At 37.4% G+C, this 25423-nt stretch overlaps 1 long non-coding RNA gene across 3 annotated transcripts in view; it reads right to left on the bottom strand.

The window, feature by feature from the left end:
* Positions 1–22464: 22464 nt before the first annotated feature.
* LOC125620047 overlaps positions 22465–25423 on the bottom strand; it is a 25762-nt gene continuing 22803 nt past the window's right edge. For all 3 annotated transcript variants that reach the window (XR_007351628.1, XR_007351627.1, XR_007351629.1), the window contains one exon: positions 22465–23183. This is a non-coding gene — a long non-coding RNA (uncharacterized LOC125620047). The remainder of the gene's footprint in view (positions 23184–25423) is intronic.

Raw genomic sequence — 25423 nt, 5'->3', positions numbered from 1 at the left:
CTTCTCCTTTAGTCTCCTGAATAGCTGGGACAACAGACCCACCAATCCTGGCTATCAAGTCCTTTTAATTCTTCCTGGGTGCTTCCCCTTTCTTTCTTTTCTATTCCACTGCCACATCTTGCTTTCTGTAAACTATTGGTGACTAGATTAATCTTCACAAAATACCCCTGCTCAGGAACATTTTTTTCTTATATTAACTAGAAGTTTTCAATTGCAAAAAAAAAAAAAAAAAGTTCAAACTGGAAAAAATTAAAAAAGAAAATGTATTGGCACACTTCTAAATGAAAAAGTCAAAAAAACCTACCTTCAACTGTGATTAATCTAAATACTCAAGCAATTCATTAGGAATCTCTCTCCCTCTACCCCTTGGCTGACTTGGCTTCAATGTCAGGGACGTTCTTCCTAAGTCACCATTTACAGACTTAATGCTGGTGAAGTGCAGCGTCATTAGTAGAAAGAGAGGACTCTTCTTCCATTGTTCATCAAAAATCCTAAGGCTGACTGATTTGTAAGGCCTGAGTCAGGGGCTCAATCCTGGAACTAGGAGCATGATGTCACCCCTATCAAACTACACGGGTTAAAGTAGAGGGGGGAAATAAAGTGGAAAAAAAGCAGGTTCCCGTAGAACATAAAAGTGTTATTTCCAGAGGAAAGCATGTGTTCTGGGTGAGCAAAAGCTACAGCTGTCCAATACACATTCCTGTGACTATCTGATGAAATCAACATTTATTGACTGTAAGCTTGGTCAGACAGAAGCAGGAGACTGTGTCTGCTGTCAGATGTGGACAACTGAAAGCTTGAAAAAGACAGAAAAAGTGTTAACATGAATATTTATTTAGAATAGGAAAATAAATGACAACTATAAATTCTGAAAGCTGAGAAGTCACAAATATCACAAGATCCAAAATGCAACAATTTTTTTTTTAATAATTAACTACCTGGTAGTCCTCCATAACGCAATATTTATCTGGTACATTTTTTTTTCCTTTACAGTACTGAGGAGTCAACCCAGGGATGCTCTACCACTGAGCCACATCCCCAGCCCTATTTTGTATTTTATTTAGAGACAGGGTCTCCTTGAATTGCTTAGTGCCTTGTTTTTGCTGAGGCTGGCTTTGAACTCAAGATCCTCCTGCCTCAGCCTCCCAAGCCTCTGGGATTACAGGCATGCACCACCGCTTGACATCTGCTACATTTTTGTCTGTATATTCTTTAATCAGTTCATTTGAAAGGCATTTTATAATATTTTCTATAATGAAATAGAAAAATAATTCAGTATTTTGGTTTCTTGTGTTTTATTATTGGTATATTTCAAAACTTATTTAAGCTTCACAACTCATATTGATAAGGTCATATAAATATTTAGGATGTTATCAAATTTGGGGAAAGCTCATCAATCAAGCTTTTTAAAGAATGATCTATAACATTTGAAAAATTTTCAACAGACGAATTTCTGGCTCCTAACATTTTTAATTGCCTCCAGTGGTGTTGTGGAACATAAACACATCTTAAGAATTCTGATTCTGTTCTCCTTTGGGTGAAGAATGACATGTGAGGCAGCACAAAAATTGGGAGAAATATTCTTAGAAGCCATTCCATTTCCTATTGGAACAGACAGCAATCATTTTACTGAAGGTGAACCATGTAAATACAATCTCCACTAAATGTACTTCCAGCTCAATTGTCCCACAACTGGATCTGTAAAGCATTCATGGCCACTCCAAGGCCATGAGAGAAGAAGTTATAAAGGGCAAGTCAGAGGGGAAAGTTAGGGCAAAATTAATCTTTTGCAAAAACATATGACCACATTGCTAAGAAAAAAAAATGTGAACGAGTTTGAGAGGGACTCCCCCCGCCCCCCCCCCAAAAAAAAGTCACTGAGTGTCTTATCTAGCATATTGGTTGTCTGTCTCTGTAGGAGCCTCTGTTCTTTAGCCATTTTACAACTTAGGAAGTTATAGAAAACATATAGTGATATAAATGATTGCTGTCTAAAGATATGCATGTTATCTTGTAGGATACAATTGATTATGGCTCTGTGAATATTGACTTCTCTTGGGTCTATGTGTAAATGTATCTCAGCAATCCTAATTAACACATAAACATATAAGAAGTTAGATATATTGTTTAATATACATATAAAACTTTTTATATGTTCCTTCATTAATTAATGAGTTAAATAAGATACTTGACAATGTTCATCTTATTTGTACAAGGGTCATGCTTCTATCAGTTTTAAAAAATGTATCCAGGGCTGGGGATTTGGCTCAAGCGGTAGCGTGCTCGCCTGGCATGCGTTCGGCCGGGGTTCGATCCTCAGCACCACATACAAACAAAGATGTTGTGTCCGCCAAAAACTAAAAAATAAATATTAAAAAATTCTCTCTCTCACTCTCTCTTTAAAAAAAAAAAAAAAAGATTTAAAAAAAAAAAATGTATCCATTGGGCTGGGGAGTGTAGCTCAGTGGTGGAGATCTTGCTCATCCCCGAGGCCCTGGGTTCAAACCTCAGTACTGTGAATAAATAAATAAAGTATCTTCTATCCTTTAACAATATAAATACCTTGCTAGGGCCCTTCCTGGGATCTGGGAAGGGGGCTCAGGCATGACAGGAATTCAAATGCTTACATTTCCTTTGTTTCATGGAAAACAGGCCTCTGCTCTTGGTCCTGACATTTGATGACACACACAGATGATAAAAGGGATGACCTTGTGTGCTTTGAAAGGCAGGTAAACTCTATGTGAAATGAAAGTTATAAGGAAAAATTAGAAAAGAAAGAGCTTAAGAACTGACACAATCGTATGCAGGCCAAAACCAGCTTTCAACACCACTTGGGGTTGTATAGCTCCCAAGAATCAAAGTCCAGATCTCTTTCTGGCAGGCTTCTTCACACATTCCGTAAATCTAACTGTGTCATCTTCATTCCAGAACATCTCCCTAAAAAGGAACATTCTAAATCAGCAGCCACAAGTGTCTGGTTGCCGAGGTCTGTCTAACCACTTAGACCAGTTCCATGAGTCCTTGCACTGTTCAAAGAAATGAAACTGGATCAAAAGTCCAAGCTAATGCTTACAGGGGCAAAATAATGATGCTGAGCTAAAACACAGTATCCTAGATGACCAACTGTAAAATTCATATGCCTTTTTACTAAATCATGTTCCCTAAACAATAAACACCTTTCTACACCAGTGCTCAGGCTAGAGTGGCAGCTGCTACCAGCAGACCTGTACCTGATCAACCAAAGGCATTGACTCTTTCCCCTTCCCCTTAATTGAGTTCAGAAAAGTTACAGTGTTTCAAGATGAATTTTAATAGGTGAACCTCAAAGTAGAGTTATATTTATAGTGGTCTTCCATTAGAGCTGAAACTCAACTGCTCAGGGGTCATACTTCTTACTCAGAATAGTGCTTCTTTCATGGAAGAAACAGACCTCAGAGAACTGTGCAAAGAAGACTGGGCTCAGAATAATCTGAAGCTTTTGAAAAATGCAGACCTTCATCTTTGACCTTTGAGTATTCTTCTGAATGGCTTTAAGGACTAAAATATGTGGTTAAGACAAAACTGGGAGAACTAGTTCACCAAGAGTCAAAAGGTTTCCTCAGGTTAATCATATCAAGTTAAAAATATAAGGAGAAAAGAATAAAGGAAGAACACTGAAGTTGAGTGGAAGACCTCCAAATTCTTACAGAAGTATAACATTTAATATCAATTGAAAGTTACTATGTGTCAACTGTTATTATAGGTTCTACATTTGTGTTTACCATATCCTACATGAGGTAATTATACAGGATGAATAAGTATTAGGTATTATTGAGTCACCTGACAGGATCATAAGGATTAGAAATGGTGCACACAGTGTCTGATACATAGTAGGCACTCAATAAATGTTAGCTATATTGTTTTACAAAAAAAAAATGTTTAGGATGAGGTGGAGCTCAGTAGTAGAGTGCTTGTCTATGATATGTGTGGTCCTGGATTTGATCTCCAGCACATACACACACACACACACACACACACACACACACACAGAAAAAGCCTAAAGGAACTTATAACCTTTAATATAGAGTGATTCTTAGATTGATGGATGTAGATATAGATAATAATAATTGTCTCCAATTAATTGTACAAAACAATGGATTTCTTTTGTATGGCCCTAAAGGAAGTATTTAAAAAAAAAAAACCAGACATTATAAGGAGCCCGTAAAAAGAAAGGAGCGAATGGAGAAAGAAGGAAGACAAGAAAGGGAAGAACAGAAGGAAGTTAGGGGCTTCCCTGAAAAATGATGATAAGCTCTCAGGTACCTGTGGGGCCATTCTAAAAGGCACAGGGCACACCTTCAACAAGAATGATCATGAGGGGAATTCAATATCAAATAAGTTTGCAGATAGGGAAAGATCTTAATTATTAGCCTAATACCAAATCCCATCGCAAATCTACCCACATGGCCTGAGCCTGAGATATGAAAAAGAACAACATGGGGAATTTTCATGGGCTTCCCAGCTTCACAGAACAAACAGTTGTCTATCAGCTGGAGTTCTGATCAATGAAGCAAAGGATAAGGAATTCCTGTACAATCCAATAGGTCATTTATACACCATTCATTTTTAAAAGCTTCTTAGAATTAATAAGGGAGGACACTTTCCCCTATCAGCCCAACATTCCTGAGGCCAGTAACTCAATGACAACTTGTTTTTCATTCTGTGGCCAGAAGACAGTGGGTAATATTTGCAAAGCTGTAGGGAGTTCATGTTAAGTTAATGTGATAATTAAATTCTTAGAAAATGCTGGATCTTTTTTGCAAAGTGAAGAATTGTCCCCCTGTAATTGGGAAATTCAACATCTATAAACATTTCAAAAATAAAATACTAGACAACATTAGATTTTCACAGCCTCACTCAACACATTCCTTTACAAAGTTATTTTTCATTATACCAATTTAGAATTGGTTTTAAATTAAAAAAGAAAAAAGAGCTTAGAGAACAAAATCTATGTTCACTGCATAGGGTATGTTTCTACATAAAATACTTTACAAAAATGTTATAAAAGTTCATTGGAATATAGTCACATTTCTGATATTTACTTTTTACACTCAGCCCCGGGGCAAATGCAAATCCCAGCAAGGCATTTTGATGTTAGATCTCACTAACAGAGATCTTAGTGCAGGATATGGTACAATAATAAAACAAGTTAGTGCCATATTCAGATTATCTGGATCAAATCTTGGCTCCACCACTCACAGGCTATTAACCTTAGGCAAATTACTCAAATGAAAATAATGGTTATCCATCTCACAGAAGTGTTGCAAGTTAAGACAAGGAAAGAACAGGCACGAAGACATTGGTCAATGAATGATAGGTTCCATTGTTATTAGGATTGATATTTAAGAAAGAAGAAAATACATCTCATTTCAAAAGGATTGATTGATGCTATGTTAAAATACAGTATCACAAAAAAAAGCAATGGTAAAATTTGAATGCCTAAAAAAAAAAAAAAAAATTTGAATGCCTACGTACTAAATGACAATAAAAATTCTTATGAAAAATTAAATTACATTTTTAGAGAGGTTTTCTTGTTTGCTCTTTAGTATGCAAACGCTGAGGCATGCATACTTTTTGCTGTGCATGTGTGAATGTGTAGGTGTTGTTTGGTGGGTGGGTGTGTAACAGAGAGTCTCATAAGGGTATTTCATATAATTCTATAGTAAGATTTTCCACTCTGATGACTGAGATCATACTCAACAGCTCTGGAAGACAATCACGTTTGATAACACATGGTAGATTTTCTAAAGCTTCACTGTTATTATAAGAAGCAAACATGTCATATATATCATATACAATGATTTTTAGCAAATGAACACGGAATAATTACTCATAATTAGTGGGATGAATTGCATACCATGATCATTTCCAGTGGTGCCTCATTCTATAAGGAAATATTAATAATAGCTACCATTAACTTATTGAGTACTAAACATGTCAGGCATTTCCCCAATTTCTTTATGTGTATTTTCTAACTCTATCCTTATAACAGCCTTGTAAAGTAGATATTATTATCATCTTCATTTTATGGAGGCTCTGTGAGTTGAAGTAGTATGTTCAACATCACACAGTAGTTGTGAAGGTAGAATTAAAAAACCATGCAGTCTGGTTTCTAAGCCTATATTATTAATTCATTCATCACGCTGCAAAGTGATACCTTATCAAGCAACTCTTCACTACCCAAAGAGTTTACCAGAAATTTTATCAGCATATCCAGATATAAATTATATCCTATTTTAAAGAAGGATATAATTTATAAAACTTTAATAATTTAAAATAGGATATAATTTATAAAACTCTGGGGCTAGAGGTATAAAGATCAGCAATTCAGTGCTTGCTTGCCCTTGGTTCCATCCCCAAAAACCAAAATCACCCAAAACACAAACAAAAACAAAAAAAAAGTGTTTGACTTAATAAACTAGACTTAAGATAAAGAATTGATAAAGAATTTAAATTAGCAAAAGGAAGACACTTAAGATTTTCACAATAAAATTTCCTGAAAATGAAGCAATTTTCTGTGAATGCAGCTATAATCTTTTTTAAAAAAATTTTAGTTGTTGATGGACCTTTATTTTATTTATTTATATGTGGTGCTGAGAATCTAACCCAGTACCTCACACAAGCTAGGCAAGTGCTCTGCCACTGAGCCACAACACCAGCCCCTGCTAGAATCTTTATCATAGCAAGAATGATGTACAACAATGTCTCTGGGATACACAGAAGGAGGACTATTGAATGCTATTATAAATAAATGTTTTGGAGATTTGTGAAATATAAACTTCATAAACACATGAAGTTTATTATGCCTCCCATGAGCTGCAATAAGAGAGGAAATGCACAATAAAAGTAGGGGACAAAGAGTGCCCAGATTAGAGGCAAAGGGAAGTGTACATTGTTGAATCCCCCAGGTTACCAGGAATAGCAGGTGTCAGGCATCCTTCAGCCTATTGAATAGAAAAATCCTCCTGGGTTAATGCAGAGATAAAGTCTTTTCACAGAATTTAAAGAAAACTTTGAGAGCCAACATTAGCAAAGGCTAAGAATCTAATGTAAATGGGCCCTATTAGAACAAACTGATGTCTCAATATGAGACAAGGTCAGCAGGGAACACACATGGAAGAGGACTGGCAGAAGCTAGAAAAGAAAGGAATGCAGATCAGACCTGAACCCAGGCTCCCAGGTCCTCCCAGCTGCAGCAGGCACTGAACATTTACATTGAAATTGTATATATTTAGTGTAGAGTACAGCAAAGTACACAGAGATTCTATTCTAGAGTAAACTGAATCAATCATAGGTATCTCTATTATCTTTATAAAATTCCACACTTAAAAACAAACAAACAAACAAACAGAATCTTCTTTAAGGGACTGGTATAGATCCATATCTGAATTTTTAAAATTCTAGTTTAGTCAATTCTCTCATTTTTATCCAGTCTCCAGCAAGAAAGAAAATGCTTTATAATTTCTGCCCTCAGGAATTTTTAGAGCTGATAGTGTACATAGGAAGTCAGAGGACCCTTCTAGTTTTCTGTATAAACTAAGTCTACAGTAAACATAGCCCTTGGTGTCTTGGTACAGAACAAGACAGAGGAAAGTAGTTTTTAAGCAGAAAAGAGAGAAAACAGAACTCTCGGGGACTGGATGAGGGATGGAAGTCAATGGGCTCTTAGCAGAGGGACATGCATTGCATGGTGGCAGTGCCCAGAGGACCTAAGGCCTCCCAAGGAAGACCTGTAGTATTCTTAGGAAGACAGACCTCAGACACAGGGGCTCCCAGGACCCCGCATGAGTCTCCTATCACTAGCATTGTCCAGAAGCTGCTAAGCCCTCAGACCATCTGATAAGACACAGGCATGTCAGTAGAAACCAGGGTGGATCACTATCATGAACTAGAATGGTCAGTGTTTCCCCAGAATCTCAGCAGGGTCTGTTGAGATGAAAGCCAATCACAACAGTGAGTGAAGGCCCAGCTTTGCTTCAGGATGGGGTGGGGGTGGGGGAGAGGTCTCCTAGTCTGATTTCAGTTGCTGGGATAAAATAAAGGCATGTGATACTTCCTGCACAGCTCGGTTTGTGAACTGAAATTCATCCCCACAGGAGATAGCTATCTGGAATGGAGGGATACTGCCTGGCTTTTACAGTCACAGTCTTGGTGTCCACAGTGGGTAAAATCAGATAACTGATTTCTCTTACAGAATGATGTCTTAATAAGCTTCAATAAGTAGAGAGGTTTTTTTTATTTTTGTTTTTTTAAGTACTTGTTCCATTTAGTAATTTGTTATTATCCCTTTTCTGATTCATTAGGAAATGTTGTCTGGTGTATTAATCTTATAAGGGTGGGAAAATTGGTCAACTGCTCCAGTTCACCAATTTGAACTCTGATTGATCAAATAAGGATCTGAATTTACAGTATTGTATATATCTTGGATACTTGAAGAGATATTTTTCAGAATGTTATAAAGGTAAAACATTTTACTTTAGAAAGGTAAAAACATTTACCAGATTTTATTTATCTTGATCCCTATGGAATGACAGGTAGAATTATTAAAATTCACATTGGAAACAAATATTTCAGTTAACTTTTTAAAATTTATTTACTTTGGTGCTGGGGACCAAACCCAAGGCCTTGAGCATGCTAAGCACATATTCTACCAATGAGATATGCCTCCAAGCCCTCAGTTAATTTTTAAAGGTTTCATCACTTCCAATTCTTTATTTTAACAGGCAATGCAAACCTGTTTTCATGTATTCCTCATTTCAAAAGTCATAGTTAGGGAGTTATTTATTTATTTTCATACCAGGGATTGAACCTAGGGGCACTTAACCAATGAGCCACATCTCCAGCCCTTTTTATGCTTTATTTTGAGACAGGGTCCTGTTAAATTGCTTAGGGCCTCACTAAGTTGCTGAGGCTGGTTTTTGAACTTGGTGATTTTCCTTCTTCAGCCTCCCCAGACACTGGGATTACAGGTGTGACCCACCATGCCTGACCAGGAGTTTATTCTTAGCATAAGAAATTTAAGACATTAAAATGAATATAAAAGAAAAAATATGATACTGTCTCTTGATCTAAAATGAAATTGATCAGCATAGATTCCTTGCCCAAATAAGAAGCATCAATAAAATGTAAACCTTTGATAGCAAATGAACCAAAATTGTTAGATAGATAACCGGAAATTGAATTTTATTTCCCACTCCAGAAATGTGTGTGTGTGTGTGTTTCCTTGCCATTACAAAATTGTGTGGAAGAAAGGAAGGAGGGTAAAAAGAAGGAAGGAGGATAGAAAGAAAGAAAAGGAAGAGGGAGGGGAAAGAGACGGGAGGGGAGAAGGGGAAAGACAGACTCAGTTTTCTCTTAATCTTACAATCTAATTGAGAGAAAAAAATGGATATGAAAAAAATTCAGAACAAAGCAAAACACTCACATGCCAAGTTAGATGCTATACTCAGCTGATACATCATTTCACTAAACAAACTGAAAATTAAACAACCACTTTGTATATGTGAAATATTTTATTATCCTCTCTTAGGTGTCAAAATATATATCAATATCAAATAAAGGGCAAGCCACTTGGAAAAGAATTGAGAACCACTGGAATCAGTCATCAAGGACGCAGTGTTCATTCCTGGTGCTGGAGGTCAAACCCAGGGCCTCATGCATGCTAGGCAAGTGCTGTACCGCTGAGCTACATCCCCAATCCAAGGATATTCTCTATTGAATTCAACAAAACCCAAAGTTACCTGTTTATATGTCTCTATCTTTGGGGGGTTGTTGGCTTTAATTTTCTTTGCCCCCTCCTGTCTTCTCCTAAAGCCATAAAAACCTGTAGGCCCAAGTGATTTTGTAGTAGTAGAAAGTATTCAGGGTGTGAGTCTCCCCTGCAGCATTCCTGCTTAATCTTGGGCCAATGAGTTAACTTTCCCTAGTCCCCATTTCCTCATAGGTAAAGGGGCAATAACATTGCCAAACTCACAGAATGAAGAGAAAGGAAATGCAGCCAGGAGATCGCACCTGGCAAGAGTGGGCATGCAATGAGTGGTGCCCTTGATCCTTTTCTTTCAGGATGGGGGTATGAAAAGTTAGGAGGTCTTTGTTCTAGAGACTGCTTCTCCAGCTCATCTGAGAGGTTGTTAAGAGTAGGTTCTGATTTCCTATCTCTGGGCGGGGCTTTCCCCATGTTGCTAGTCCAGGCGCACACTTTGAGTAGTAAAGTTTTAGAGGTAAAAAGAACATGGAATTGGTAAGGGGACAAAGATGAATACAGAAGGAAATAGATCAACATTTATAGAATACCTACTGTATGTCCAGAAGCATATACACAAATACATTTCTTCTTTTTTTCATTTTATCCTCAAAATAATTCTGAGGAGTAGGTTTTATTTCATAATACACAGCAGGATGTTGAGAATCGGGTGCTCTCACTTCAAAATTTTACATTTGATGCACACCTTGAGAGAGGACACAGACAGCCAGATCAGTAGAAGTAGACAAAGACGGTTGAACCTAAATGGAACAGAATGACCAACAGGGTGGGCATAAGGGACCTGAAGTAGAGAAAGAGAAGGGGCTCAGAGGATTCCGAAGCACAAAGGCAATAAATGCTCTTTCTACCATCTTCCTTCAAAGCCAGAATAGTTGCTGTTCAGGCTTCAACCCTTTACCTTTTGTATTAAATCATCCACAAAGCATGCAACTCATGCAACTGTCACTGCCAACTGTGGATCTGGTCCAACTTCACCTTCCAACGAGTTTCTATAGTTACCAAGATAAGAAAGAAAATGCAAAGAGAGGTCCAAAGGAGAACAATCAAGCCCCATTCAACCACTGAGCTTCGCCATGAGTTCATAGCTAATCTAAGTTTAACAGTGAACTAGCAAACAAGAGCTGGAGCCAAAGGCATGAGTACATGATTACAATGAGGACTAACAGGTGACAGTCACATGAAAAAGAAAAATGTTTCCAGAAATGTTTTACTGTAAGATAGCAAGTACTGCAGTGGTTAGGTTCCACATACTGTGAATTGAATTTAGGGCAGACACATAAAAAATACTAATAAATTATAACCTTAATTTTGTTTTCTGGATGACATACTTAATTCTCTTCAGGCACCATTCAGGAGTAAACCAATTTAGACCCAAATTAGTAAATTTCTTCAAGAGTTGCTGAGCAACTTATAATTATTAAATACTGAGAATTCACATAATGTTTTTTTATACTATCAACTCCCTTCCTGGGGGACGCAGAACTTTAGATGAGTAGAATCAAATAGATTTCCTTTCTTGTTTGCCTAGGTAACATCTAGCTAGAATGATGCCCCAGGGTAATCTTGATCCAAGAATTAAAAATAATACGAGGAAAATAGCAAACGAAAATGGTCAAGAAAAAGCATAACCAGCTTCATACAAAAAAACAACAACATGTATTTAGTATGATCAACATGCATTAAATTTATTTACTCTTCACAAAACTGTGGGCCAGATGTTCATTTTACAGATGATGGGACTGAGGGTCATATGAGTTAATTAATTTGCATGTGGACATACTACTAGTAAATGGCAGAAGTGGCAGTCAGGATTTGGTTTTTGTTTTGTGTTTTACAGAGAACATGGAGATTGTGATAAAAAACAAAAACAAAACTGCCTCCCTGTATAAGTTTTCTTAAGAGAATCCCAAATTCTCAAATTTTTATTTGGGCAAACTGCCACTTGGAATAAAAAACTATATCTCCCAGTCTTTCCTGCAGGTGGTTGTAGCCAATGTGCTTAAATTCCGGGCAATGAGATATCAGTGCAAACGTTACCTGGAACTTGGAAGGCAGCTATGCTCACCATTATACTACCAACGCCATCCATTACCTGGAACTTGGAAAGCATTGATAGCATCTCTCATATGGTCAGCTTGCCATCACTGTCCTCCATTCTGAATCTCTGGTTCTCATTTCTCAGGTCATTTCCAACTAGGACTCTACACCAAATATGAGCTCCATCCCAGTTGTCTAGACCTTTAACTTTCCAAAACCCAAACTTAATTCCCACCAGTTCTCATCTGGGGATGATGCTTGTCTGCTCACCTAAACGCCCCACGATGAAAAGACAGTCCCAGATGCCTAAGTGACACCAAGGAGCCATTATTTCTATCTAGAAGCTGACCAAGTTCATATTGGTCCTTGGTGCCCATTCTTATCTCCTTTCTCAGTCTGTGAGAATAGAACCCAGCTCTGAGCCTTGGTAAGCTGCCTGGGGTCCTCACTGTCTCCCAGCTACTGTCCTTATTTCCAGGACCAGACTGTGGTGTATCTCACCTCCTCACAAACACACCTCTTTGGTTTATAATGTAGTCCTCACAACATCCAGAACTGCTCTGCCCTTTCAAATCAGATCCCCTTTGGCCATCAACCCCTGCATGAAACAAACTGATCTTTGTTGTGGCCACTGTCCTAACCCTAACAAGACATCATCAAGCTGTTGTGATTCCAAACAGCAAGATGCCACATGTACACCTTCCCCAGTATATCCCTGGTCAGTAAGTTACAAATCTGTCTTGGCTCAAAATTCCTCTTCCTTCCTAGTGCCATCATTCAGAATGCCATTTTGTGAGGGGGGAAAAAAGGACATCAAGGGACAGAAACTCTTTTATGATAATGAAATTTGTATATATGTGCATATATATTACATATATGCATACACACACATATATATTATATACACACCACAGAATTATGCTAAAAATCTGACCATTATTTCTACTTTCTTAACAACAGATGTGAAAATGTGTTCTAAGTAAAGATTCTAATGAAATCAAGAAAGATGCTAGAAGACTCAAGTTGGCAAGGAGTTCAGTGTCTGAGCACTAAGTTCTTGCATGCATTGAAGCAATTGTTTGCTCCTGACTAAATAAATAGGCATAAAGGGGCTGCTTAATGTCAGTTAATCTCATTAATGTCAGTGAAGATCAAGCTCTTAAATACAACTTCCCAGGGAGGGCTCACACAAAAAAAATTAATCCAGGAAAGGAGGAAAACTTTATATTTTGAACAATTTCAAACTCCTTAATTGCATTTGAGTGTGGAAAAACCAATGGAGATATGAATCATTTTTATCTGTAGGTCTGATACTGGAGACCTGCAGTGCACAAGAGGAAAAGGGACATGATCAAATTTTGGATATGTAAAATTTAATTCAGCAAAATGCTACCATGAAATCCACCCTTCCACTCTGTAAAGGGCAGAAAGAGAGAGAAAAAAAAAGAATTGCCCAGGAAAACATGAATTCTTCATGGGTATTTGTGGGGGAAGTACTGGGGATTAAACACAGAGGGACTTACCACTGAGCCACATACCCCGCTGTTTTTGCTTTTTTGTTTTCTTTTAAAATTTGAGGCAGGGTCTCACAAAGTTGCTTAGGGCCTCAGCTAAACTGCTGGTCTCTAATTTGTGATCCTCCTGCCTCAGCCTCCCAAATCATGCGTTTCTATGCCTAACCTTCATGGGTTTTAAGATAGAATACTTATTAATTCTGGAACTAAGCTGAGAAGGCTAAGTAGCAAGGGAAAAAGTAGGTTAAAGATTCCTTTTGTGTTGATACAAGGTGGGTGGTGCCTTTCTTAGGTGAAGATCCAAATGGAATAAGTGTTTAATAAGGGAATAAGTCAAAATTCACTTTTTATATTAAAATTGTTATTTCTAAGGCTATCTTCCCAACTTTCCTGTAGATTTAGACTTCTTTGTACTCACTGCACTTGGGACATGCCTCCCGTACAGCATATATCATATTGTATTGTAATGGTTTAGCTTGTCTGTCTGCCAACTAAGCTACTTGGGGCCAGCGATTGTTTTATGAGGGCTGCCAATCTGTACTAAACTGATAAATAATTTTATTCCATACAGTAGTAGTACAAGACCAATAGAAGGTCTACATTTCTAATATGGAAAAATGGTAATGGAAAAACTAAAACATGTTTCCTTTAGTCTTTTCTCTAAGACAAAATCAAATATAGCAAGCAGGATCATCTGTTCATGGTTTTTAGAAACACATTATTTCAGGAATATGATTCATGGGAAGGAAAGACTACTTTCGTATAAAATGTCTGTCAGTGTTGCAAATCTTAGTGATAATTTAAATACTGCTTCTTTCTATTTGGGTTTCTTGAAATACATTTTTATTAGTCAAGGTTCTCCAGAGAAACAGAATCAATTGGATACATCTACCTATCAAAGGAAATTTATTGTAAGAATTGGATTATGTGAGTATGGAGACTGGCAAGTCATAATCTGCAATGAAAGCCAGTAGGCAGAGATCCAGGAAGAAAGATGATTTTACCAAGTCCAAAGCCAATCTACTGGAAAAGTCCCTTTTATTTAGGGGAAGGTTAATCTTTTTTGTTCCATTTTGACCTTCAACTGGTTGGACAAGGCCCACCCATTTTATGGGGAACAACTTGCTCTATTCTACCAATTAAAATGTTAATCTCATCCCTTGCCGAGACACCCAGAACAATAGTTGACCAATTGACAAAATTAACCACAACATTCATGTGACAATGTCTGAATAGGCTGTTTGCTGTATATTGTTCTGCATAAAGAAAGTCTGCAAGAAGTCATGATTGAATAGGATACTACAAGTTTTCTGTAATCACACCTAGCATGGACTTTTACTTTAGTAAGACCTGGGTTCCAACCTTTGCTATGCCAGTCTAGTGTCTATGTGATGTTGAGCAATTATCTAGGTTTTTATACTTCAGCTTCCTCAACCGTATTTCAGGAATAATAACAGTAGTAACTCTTCATGGAGTCATAAGGACCAGATATACAAGTCACTTAGCCCAGGACCCACACACAGTAAAACATCAATAACATCCATGTTGCTATAGCCATTTCCACATTATTTTGTCCTTAAATGGTCCATTCCTCAAGACAAAGACTTTTTTAAAAATATTTTTTAGTTGTAGATGAACACAACGCCTTTATTTTATTTATTTTTATGTGGTGCTAAGGATCAAACCCAGTGCCTCACACATGCTAGGCAAGTGCTCTACCACTGAGCCAAAACCTCAGTCCCAAGAGAGAGACTTTTTAAAAAAACTTTTCAATCACACTTCTTGTTTAATCCATCATGTACATTTGATAAGGTCCTATAAGTTTAATTGGCCTCCAATTTTATGGCTTTCCTTTATGATAACAGTGCCAGGTTCAGAATATACTTTAATAGCAGAATTGTTTGAGATTTTTTCCCCCAAGAAACAAATCTGGGAAGTAGTTCATATGTTATTGAGATGCTGGGGAAAGCTAGACAAAATTCTTAAAGCAGAAATAAGCTCTAAATAGGCTCTAGTGAAGAAAGATAAGGAGTCCTTCAAATGTGGTAAATTAATTTGCAAATGGAAAAGTGTGGTGAATACAAGCCACATTATACGGGCTTCAATCACAAAACAAAACTGATGTGAATGAGTGTGGTGGTGCACACCTGTAATCCCAACAACTCAAAAGGCTGAGGCAGAAGGGTCACAAATTCAAAGCAAGTCTTAGCAACTGAGGCCCTAAGCAACTTATTGACACTCTGTGTCAAAATAAAAAAATAAAAAGGGCTGGGGACATGACTCCATGGTTAAGTGTCCCTGGGTTCAATCCTCATTATCAAATGAATAAATAAATATTGATGTGAATTTTCTTTTGCAGTGGTAGGGATCAAATCCAGGATCTCATGCATGCCAGGCAAGTGATCTACCATGCAGCCACATCTCCAGCCTTGATGTAACTTCTATTTGAAGAACTGCCAAATAATACATATCACTTATTCTATATATTTCAATACATACCTTTTTGAAAAAGACTTTTCTGGTTTTTGGTACCAGAGATGGAACTCAGGGGTGCTGAGCCCCAGCCTCAGCCCTTTTTCATTTTTTTATTTTGAGACAGGGTCTTGCTAAGTTGCTTAGGGCCTCACTAATTTGCTGAAGCTGGCCTGGAACTTGCAATTCTCCTGTCTCAGAGTTCCTAGCCACTGGGATCATAGGTATCCACAAAAAGGACTTTTAAAATAGCCTCAATACCACTACTTCCCCATAAATCAAGAAGAATTACTTAATACTTTTAAATATCCAATACTCACATTTTCCTTTTTGAAAGTATAAAACATTTTTAAGAACAGTTTATGCAAACTACACACGATGTCTTTACATTGTTATTGTTTGATGTATAATGTATATATACATGATATATATTATTTGATATATATATATACACACACACACACACACACATATATCTTGAAGTTTGGTGTCTGTTCTATTTTGCTTTTTTTAATCTATAATTTCCCCATAGGTCTTCTTTTTCCTTGAAATTTTGATTATTGAAGAAAAAGGACCATAGCCTTATAGGAGTCCCCACTGTCTAAACTTTGACTGAATATCCATATAGTAATTGAACATGTTCCTCAAGCCTGTGCATTTTCTATAAATTAAAATCTAAGACTTCATCATTATATAATTTTTTTTTTTGGTGGGGGACAAGACTGCCTCACTGTTACATATTTCTGTCAGAAGCCCAGAAGCCACACATTGCCTGCCATCATCCTGGCATGCTAGCAGCCATAGTAATGCCTATATAGTGATATTCTAACTCTATTATTCCTTCTTCATTTATTGACTATAATACTATAATAAAGAAGCATTTCAACAATAAATTTGGCAAGGATGTGGGGGAAAAGGTACACTATGGCTATTGGGACTGTAAATTGGTACAACCATCTGGAAAGCAGCATGGAGAATCCTCAGAAAAGTTGGAACCATCATTTGACCCAGTTATCCCACTCCTCAGCATATATACAAAGGAATTAAAATCAGCATACTATAGTGACATGGCCACATCAATGTTTGCAGCAGCTCAGTTCACAATAGCTAAGCTATGGAACCAACCTAGGTGCCCTTCAACAGATGAATGGATTTAAAAAAGGTGGTATATATACACAAAGGAATATTCCTCAGCCATAAAGAAGAATGCAATTATGGCATTTACCAGTAAATGGATGGAACTGGAAACTATCATGCTAAGTGAAATAATCCAATCCCCCAAAACCAAAGGTTGAATGTTCTCTCACACAATAAGGAAGGGGGAGAATAAAAATTCATTCGATTAGACAAAGGGAGGGGAGTGAAAGAGGTGAGAATAGGAAAAACAGTAGAATAAACTGAACATAACTTTCCTGTGTTCATATGTGAATATACGACCAATAGAATTTCACATCATGTACAACCACAAGAATGAGAAGTTATACTCCATGTATGTATAATATGTCTAAATACTTCTATTATCACATATAACTAAAAAGAATAAAAAGATATCAAAAAATTTTCTCATCAATTACTAGGTTACTCTGAGAACCAGGTTATATTAGGATAGATGACTATTGAAACTACAATTTCATTAAAACTTTAGTAACTAAGTTTTATAAATTTGATATTATATTATGGAATGGATCATTATTCATCAGTGTCAGCTGCTGGATTGTCTGCAGTGTCTGTAATACTCACTTGTATTATGAAATAGGCACTCAGTTTCAATTAAGGTTGATGAAGGAGTGTGGTACCTAGTTTCTACAGGCAATTAATAAAAATTTTAGTCTATACCCTAATATTGATTATTTTGCTTATACTCATTTCTTATTATTGTGTATAAAGAGATAATGAGTGTATTCATTTATCTATCTTTTTACTTTTTTGAATAATTATATTGGGATAAATTCCTCAAAGTGGAATAACAAAAGTTTTGACTATATTTACAGCTATTGTTTCTTATTGCCATATTCCTTTTTAAACAGATTGTATTAATTCATAGTATCATCAAGAATGAGCACAGTCAGAGCACAGTCATCCCACTACTAGGTATGTATTCAAGGGACAGGAAATCAGAATATCAAATAGATATCTGCATCCTGATGTTTACTACAGCACTATTCACAATAGCCAAAATAAGGTATCAACTGAGGTATCTATCAATGAATAAATGCTTACAGAAAATGTGGTGTATACACCCAATGGAATGCCATTCAACCATAAAAATGAAATTCTGTCATTTGTAACAACATGGATAGAATTGGAGATCATTATGTTAAATGAAATAAGCCAGGCACAGAAAAATAAATAGTACATACTCTCACTCTAATATAGCAGGGTCAGATGCTAAAAAGTTTGATTTCATAGAAGTAGAAGAGTACAATGTGGTTGGTTATCAGAGGTTAGGAATGGTGGGTGGGGATGGCTGGCAGAAAGAGGTTGGTTATTAGGTACAAAAATAGATCAATAAGAGAAACTAGTTTTGGGTTCTGTGGCACAGTAAAGAGACTCTAGTTAATAATAATAAATTGTGTATTTCAAATAGCCAGAAGAAAGAATTCTGAATGTTCCCAATATAAAAAAAATGATAAATATTCAAGGTTATGGCTATACTAATTGCCCTGATGTGATCATTACACATTGAATATTTGCATCAAGATATCACACTGTACCCCATGAATATGTACAATTATTATGCGTTGATTAAAAAAAGAATGAGCACATAATTTTAGTATTGACAACTGTTGTAATAAACAGCTTTTTTTCTCTTTTAATAGATATAAAATGCTATTTTTAAAATGCAGTCACTCATATTCCTTTGATTACTGCTAAGGGAAGGAATGTCATAATTTCCAACATTTTTTTCTAACTATATTCCTTCTTGGGTAGAAGGAACATTTTTCTTTGGTTATTAAAGGGCATGTCTGAACAAGTAACTATGTAACAGAAGCCAAGAATTTTTAAATCTGGTGAATTCTCAGTTTTCATGAATTGACTTGAGAGAAGTGGGCATAGATATTTCTGATTTTAACTTCTTTTTTTTTTTTTTTGTAAAGTTCGGTTGGTTATACTTTAGCCATAATAAAAAGCTATTAAGAAATTTCTATGAATGTACATACCATAAATTCTTAGGAAAAAGTTAATGCCAATCATTTTAAGTCTTTTTTTTTTTTTTTTAGATAGCAGGGATTGAACTAGGGGCACTCAACCACTGAGCCACATCTGCAGCCCTATTTTTAATTTTATTTAGAGACAGGGTCTCACTGAGTTGCTTAGCACCTTGCTTTTGCTGAGGCTGGCTGGCTTTGAACTCAAGATCCTTCTACATCAGCCTCCCAATCCACTGGAATTACAGGCTATTTTAGTATTTTTTAAAGTATAACTTTAAAATAGGAATTTAGCATACCAAAACAAAAGTTAGTCTAAGATTACATTAAATTATATCCCTGGATTTAGAGTCTTAGTTTGTCCATACTGCTATAACAAAATACTCTAAACTGGGTAGCTTATAAACAAGAGAAATTTATTTCTTACAGTTTTAGAGGCCAAGATCAAGGTGCTGGCAGATTCAGTCTTTGGTGGGATCACTCTCTACTTCATAAACAGTGTTTTCTCTGTCTTCACATAGGAGAGAGGACATGCAAGACCCTTCAGGCCTCTTTTATGGAGGCACTAACCCCATTTGTGAGGGTTCTGCCCTCCTGATTTAATCACCTCTTCAAAGGTCTCACCATCACATTAAAAATGAATTTTAGAGGGACACAAACATTCACACCATGGCATTCTGGATTGGGAATTTACTCCAAATAAAAAAACATTATTAGCCTCTACACATTCCTACTTGGATAAAAAAAATGGGGTATATACAATTTAAAAAACTTAAAAACCTATTCTTCTGAAAAATCAACATATTTAGCAAATATTAACTCACTAGATTTTGGGGGTGGGTACTGGAGATTGAACTCAGGGGCACTTGACCACTGAGTCACATCCCCAGCCCCGCCTTTTTTAAGAGACAGGGTCACACTGAGTTGTTCAGCACCTCGAGTTTGCTGAGGCTGGCTTTGAATTTGCCATCCCTGCACGCGCCCCTCAGCTTCATGAGCCACTGGGATTACAGATGTGTGCCACACAGCACCAAGCTCACTGGATTTCTTGAAAATGGGAGGAATAGGGGTAATGTTTTGGGTGAGGAAGTTTCCCTGGGGGTTGGAATATATAATGACATTCCCTCCCATTTGGATTTTCCACCAGAAAACACAGTGGCTTTAATAACTAATCCTATAGTCATCCTGATAAACATAAATGGACTGACTTTCCAAGCCTAATCAGGGCTTTGGCAGAATCCAGATCAGCAAACCAGAGGAGTAGGAGGTTCTGGAGGAAAGGAGAGTAGCTAGCACAAACTGGTACCAGCTTAAATCTCATATGCTAGCCAGGTTCTCAATGCCAAGCTACTAGTTTGACTTTAGTTGATTTAAAACTAACAGAGTTTTGCTTCTCCATTTTGAACAATTGCTGGCTTTACCACTTTTCTTTACCCATGTGGACACAATCAGTGACAGAATACCCAGGTGACTGATTTTACAAGACTTTTTTTTTTTTTTTAAGCTCCCATGGATTTTACTTCTAGAAAATTTAATCAATTGTTTTTCCTAGTATATAATGGACTTTTCTTCTTTTAAATGGTACCTCAGTGCCCAATTAAGTAATAAGTATACTAATTAAAATAACAATGATAGTGTAGAATTAACTTTTGAAAAACTAATGAATTTATCAAAGGGTTATGCATTAGGAAACCTTAATTTTAAAACTAGCCTGTTACTGATGTAGTCTACATCTATATCCCTATTTCCCTATTTCTTCCATTTCTGAAACCAATGTAAAATTAGAAATATCAAAGTAAGAAGTATGGGCTGGGGTTGTGGCTCAGAGGTAGAGTGCTTGCCTGGTATACGTGAGGCTCTGGGTTCAATCCTCAACACCAATAAAATAAAATAAAATGAAGTGCCGTAGTCTGGCTGGGCACAAAATCACGAGCCACCACACAGCTTGTAGATTCAAACAGCAACTCTTTATTCCCGAACTCACACCAGCCGTCTACAAACACGTTCTGGGGAAATCCACGTTCTCTGCCCAAATCCACCCCCACTGGGCTTCTGTCTCCCAAAAAATACTGTCTGAATCCCGTGAGAACTCAAGGGGAACTCAGGCAGCAGGATACGCCCTATTCCCAGCAGGAATAACCTTAAACCTGGAACCACCCTAAACCCGGATTGTCCTAAATCAGGAACGCCCTAAACCCGGATCCGCCCTGGTCCTTGAGCAAGGTCACCTTAGATGCAATGTCACTGCAAAATGTCCTATTTCCACGAGTCCTTCCACTAAGCAACATGGGGTACACTGGCAAGGAAATTGTCATACCTACTTGGCAAATGGCTCCCAGCAATGAAGACATTCTGTCTACCTATACCTAAGAAATAAATATTTTTAAAAAAAGAGTAAGAAGTAGCTAAAAGCTCAGTAATCACTCTTATAAAAAGTACATGGGAGGAAATACATCGAATAAAGAGGTATCCTGAAGACTGGGAAATGATATCATCATCTGGTCAAAAGGGTCAAAATCAACAGAGATGAACAAAGTTATCTTAAAGAAACAAAATAGACTAGCACCTAACTGACATATTGAAGATAAGAATGGTAGATATCTGATCAGTCACAGAAACAGGGAAAAAGAGATTCAAAGCCCAGTTAACTTTTATCTCAAAGAAACGAACCCATCTAGTTTCTGCAAATATCTGGTCTACTTTGTGGTAATCCTTGGAGCAGAAATGCATGTACTTGGCTCTATTAACATGATGGCATTAAATATAACACTTGCATAAATACCTCCTCTTCTTCTAGGTATCTTCTGAAAGTTGGGCTTATTTTGGTTTGTGTTCAGTGAGAATAAGAGGAAGAGAAATTAAACAACAGGCTTTCTAACTCCTGGGAAGTTTTCTTTCTCACTGTAAATTAATAAAATAGATTTCTGATTTCATGTCAGTTTGTTAGGAAATTTGCTAAATTGAATATCCTGTTTGATAAACTTCAAAATATGGTGAAACAGGTTTTCTAATCCTGCCTGGACAGGCCTCTATGAAGCAGAGATTTCTCTAAGTCTTCTCTAAGTAATCTCTTCACTGACAAATGTCAAGCAGAACTTTTCCATTTCAAAATTAGCACATTCTTACTAGTGGGCAGAATGCACACCAGGTCCCATTTCAGCTACAGTATGTGAACATAATGGTGGGTGCAGAGATGACATCCAGAAGTTAACCATCTGTTCCCAAGGTGATGTAGCCCTCCCTTTCCCCCTCTCCCTTGAACTATGGTCATGAAAAATACAGCTCCTAATACACAGTAGGTACTTAATAAATGTGTTGAAGTGTTGGCTGCACTTGTAAAAACATGATGGCCTTCCATGAGCAGGGGAGAGGCCCCTCACCATTCTGACAGTATCTTCCTGACTACTATTAAATGACTCCACCATTCAGTTTCAGAGAGTGGATCTAAGGAGAACAGAACTTCTCAAAACTTGGGTAACTTTTTTTTGTTTTGTTTTGAAGACAATTCCCGGGTTCCTAGGAAAAAATAAATAAAGATAACTGAAAATAAATAAAGATAACACAAGCCTCCTGGGCTTAGGTTCTCTAAGGTACTTTGTGGAGATTCAGCCCTCCCCTTCCAAGTTTCTTCTGCCTTCCTTCCGTCAGGGCCTCAGGGGATTCTCACACTGCTAGCTCCAGTCCTCAGCAACCACAAGAGCTCCTGCTTTCACTGCTCCCTAATTTTCTTTTTTAATATTTATTTTTTAGTTATAGGTAGACATAATACCTTTATTTCAGTTTTATGTGGTGCTAAGGATTGAACCCAGGGCCTCACGTGTGCTAGGCAAGCACCGTACCACTGAGCTACAACCCCAGCCCACTGCTCCCTAATTTTGATCCCTTTGAGCAGAAAGACAACGAAAAAGTCAAGCTTTGGTCTTGTTCTTACAGCTCTCGGAGCTCAGATCTTCCTTCATCCACCTTTAACCTGTGGAAAGGTAATGCAGGGGCAGGCTGTATCTCTTCCTAAATGTTACTGAAAGTCCCAGGATTAAACATCATCAGAGAACTGTGTGGTCACAACCTTGGGGCCCCAGGTGTTGCTCAGGGCCCAGGAGAGACACCAGGTAATCTCATCCCTGCTGCTGCTTTGGGGTAAGGTTGCTTGGTGCTGCTGCTGGCTGACTCTTCTGCTGGTCCCAGAAGTCTTAGACATATCCATGCCCACTGCAAATTCAAATAAGCCAGTAAGTGAAAGGCTATAAGAATAAAACAAACTTTGAGTTTTTCCCATTATACCTTCACAGCATGGAACATTTCTGTGACCCTAGATGTTGGGGTCCTCCCCAATACACAACACCAAACACTTCTCCAGTGTATTCTCCAGTAGATACCAGCTGGCTATCCTCTAATTCAATTCAATTTTGACACTATCTGCCTGGAAATAGAGGAAGACCCCATAGGTTGAGGGTTCAGTCCCAGAAGACTGCCAAGCACCTCAGACTCCAATCATAAGCATAGATTATGGCCTGTTTTTCTGACCAACTAGTTGCAAATCAGGGTTCCCATGGTACTCTCCTTGGGTCCAATCTATTTGCCAGTGTGGCAATCTACTTGCCTATGATAGGGGAACATACTTTCATTTATGGGTTTATTATTAGGGATACTAAAAAGGAAACAGATAAACAGAGGGAAGTGATGCCTAAGGCAAGATATGGGAGAAGGGGCCTAGAGCTTCCATGCCATCTCTAGCAATATCACCTTCTGGGACCTCCATTGTTCAGCTATCAGAAAGCCCTCAGAACTCAGTTCTTTCCTCTTTTTTTTTTTTTTCAAGGACATCTCATTAAGTAAGCTGATTGATCAAATCATTAACTATTGGTTTATCAATTCAACCCTCAGCCCTTTTCCCCTCCCCTAGGTTAGGTGGAGGTACTGTAAGCTCCAACCTTCTAATTGCAAGGTTTGTGCCCCTGGAAAACAGCCCCCAGCCTGAGGCTAAGGAGGAAACTCCAGCCACCAGTCATCTGATTAGCACACAAAAGATATGCGTCACTTTGGAGATTCTAGATATATAAAGATATTTGTCGAGAAATGAAGGACAAACCTTCATTTATGATATTTCATAATATTATAGCAAGAAATACACATATGCTGCCCAGAGAAAGATCCAGTATGCCTTTGGTTGTCATGCTAGGCCTCCATTAAGACACGTTAGCCCTGTCCCTAATGTCAGATAGGCCAACCTTGGAGAGGTCTTATAATTTCTGCACTCCATACATCACCTACACATAAAACCTATCATTTCTTTCACCATACCCGAAGTATTTCTGCATCCCTTGTCAAATTTTTCTGCTTTGGCAGATAGATGTGGTATATCCAGTTCTCTGAGCACTGATGCAATTTGCTAAATAAAAATGTGCTTTGTAGACAGCAGACTTTTTGATTCACCTGTTGGTCTAACTGCCTTTAAAAAATATACAGCACATGCTAATAGAATTAGAATTTTCTCTGATACTAAGGATGGAGTTATATAAGTGACTTGGACATTATGGATCTTCATAATGTCCATATGAAGGCTAGGTTTTTTTATTTTTGCACTGGGTTTTTTATTAACAATGGAGAGAAAGAAAAGGTAGATAAGAGAGAAGAAGCGAAATATAATGCTAAGGGGTTTCAGCCTATGATACTTGGATTTGGGATATTAAAATTATATAAAAGTAAATAAAGTTTAAAAGTATATAAAAATGTTAAGTTTGTAATTTACCATTTTTGGTGTGTTTAATCATTTGTCTGAATAGGGGGCATCATCCAAAAAGGGATGAATAGGGGCTGTGGTTGTAGCTCAGTAGTGGAGCGCTTGCCTAGCTCATATGAGGCACTGGGTTCTTTCCTCAGAACCACATAAAAATATATAAATAAAATAAATGTATAAAAATACAATAACATTTTAAAATGTTTTTAAAAGGGATGAATAAAGAAGGTAATTTCTACCTATGGAGACATTTTTGCAAAATACAACATGGGCTAAATTAGTAAATACAGGATGCTGGTGGAATAATGCAAAGTATCCATTATCAACCTAGTACTTGCATGCTCATTATTATGGCTGAGAACCTAATGAAAAACATAATTAAATTTAAAATTCATTGTACAAGTAGTCAGAGTAGATAGAGTACCAAAGCTATTCATGTTGGGGCCTGGGAAGTCAACACTAATCACTGGCTGGTTTTCTCTATTTTTTAGTCCACTGTACTAGTTAAGAGCAAGGATTTTGCCAGGCGATGTGGTTTATGCCTGTAATCCCAACAGCTTGGGAGGCTGAGACAGGAGGATCACAAGTTCAAAGCAGTTTCAGCAAAAGCGAGATGCTAAGCAACTCAGTGAGACCCTGTCTCTAAATAAAATCCAAAATAGGGCTGGGGATGTGGCTTAGGGTTGAGTACCTCTGAGTTCAATCCCTGGTA

The sequence above is a fragment of the Marmota marmota genome, unplaced genomic scaffold (genome assembly GCF_001458135.2).
Source record: "Marmota marmota marmota unplaced genomic scaffold, marMar, whole genome shotgun sequence".
Classification (NCBI taxonomy): domain Eukaryota; kingdom Metazoa; phylum Chordata; class Mammalia; order Rodentia; family Sciuridae; genus Marmota; species Marmota marmota.
The sequence above is the reverse complement of the archived record's forward strand: the minus strand, read 5'-3'. Positions and strand labels throughout refer to the sequence as shown.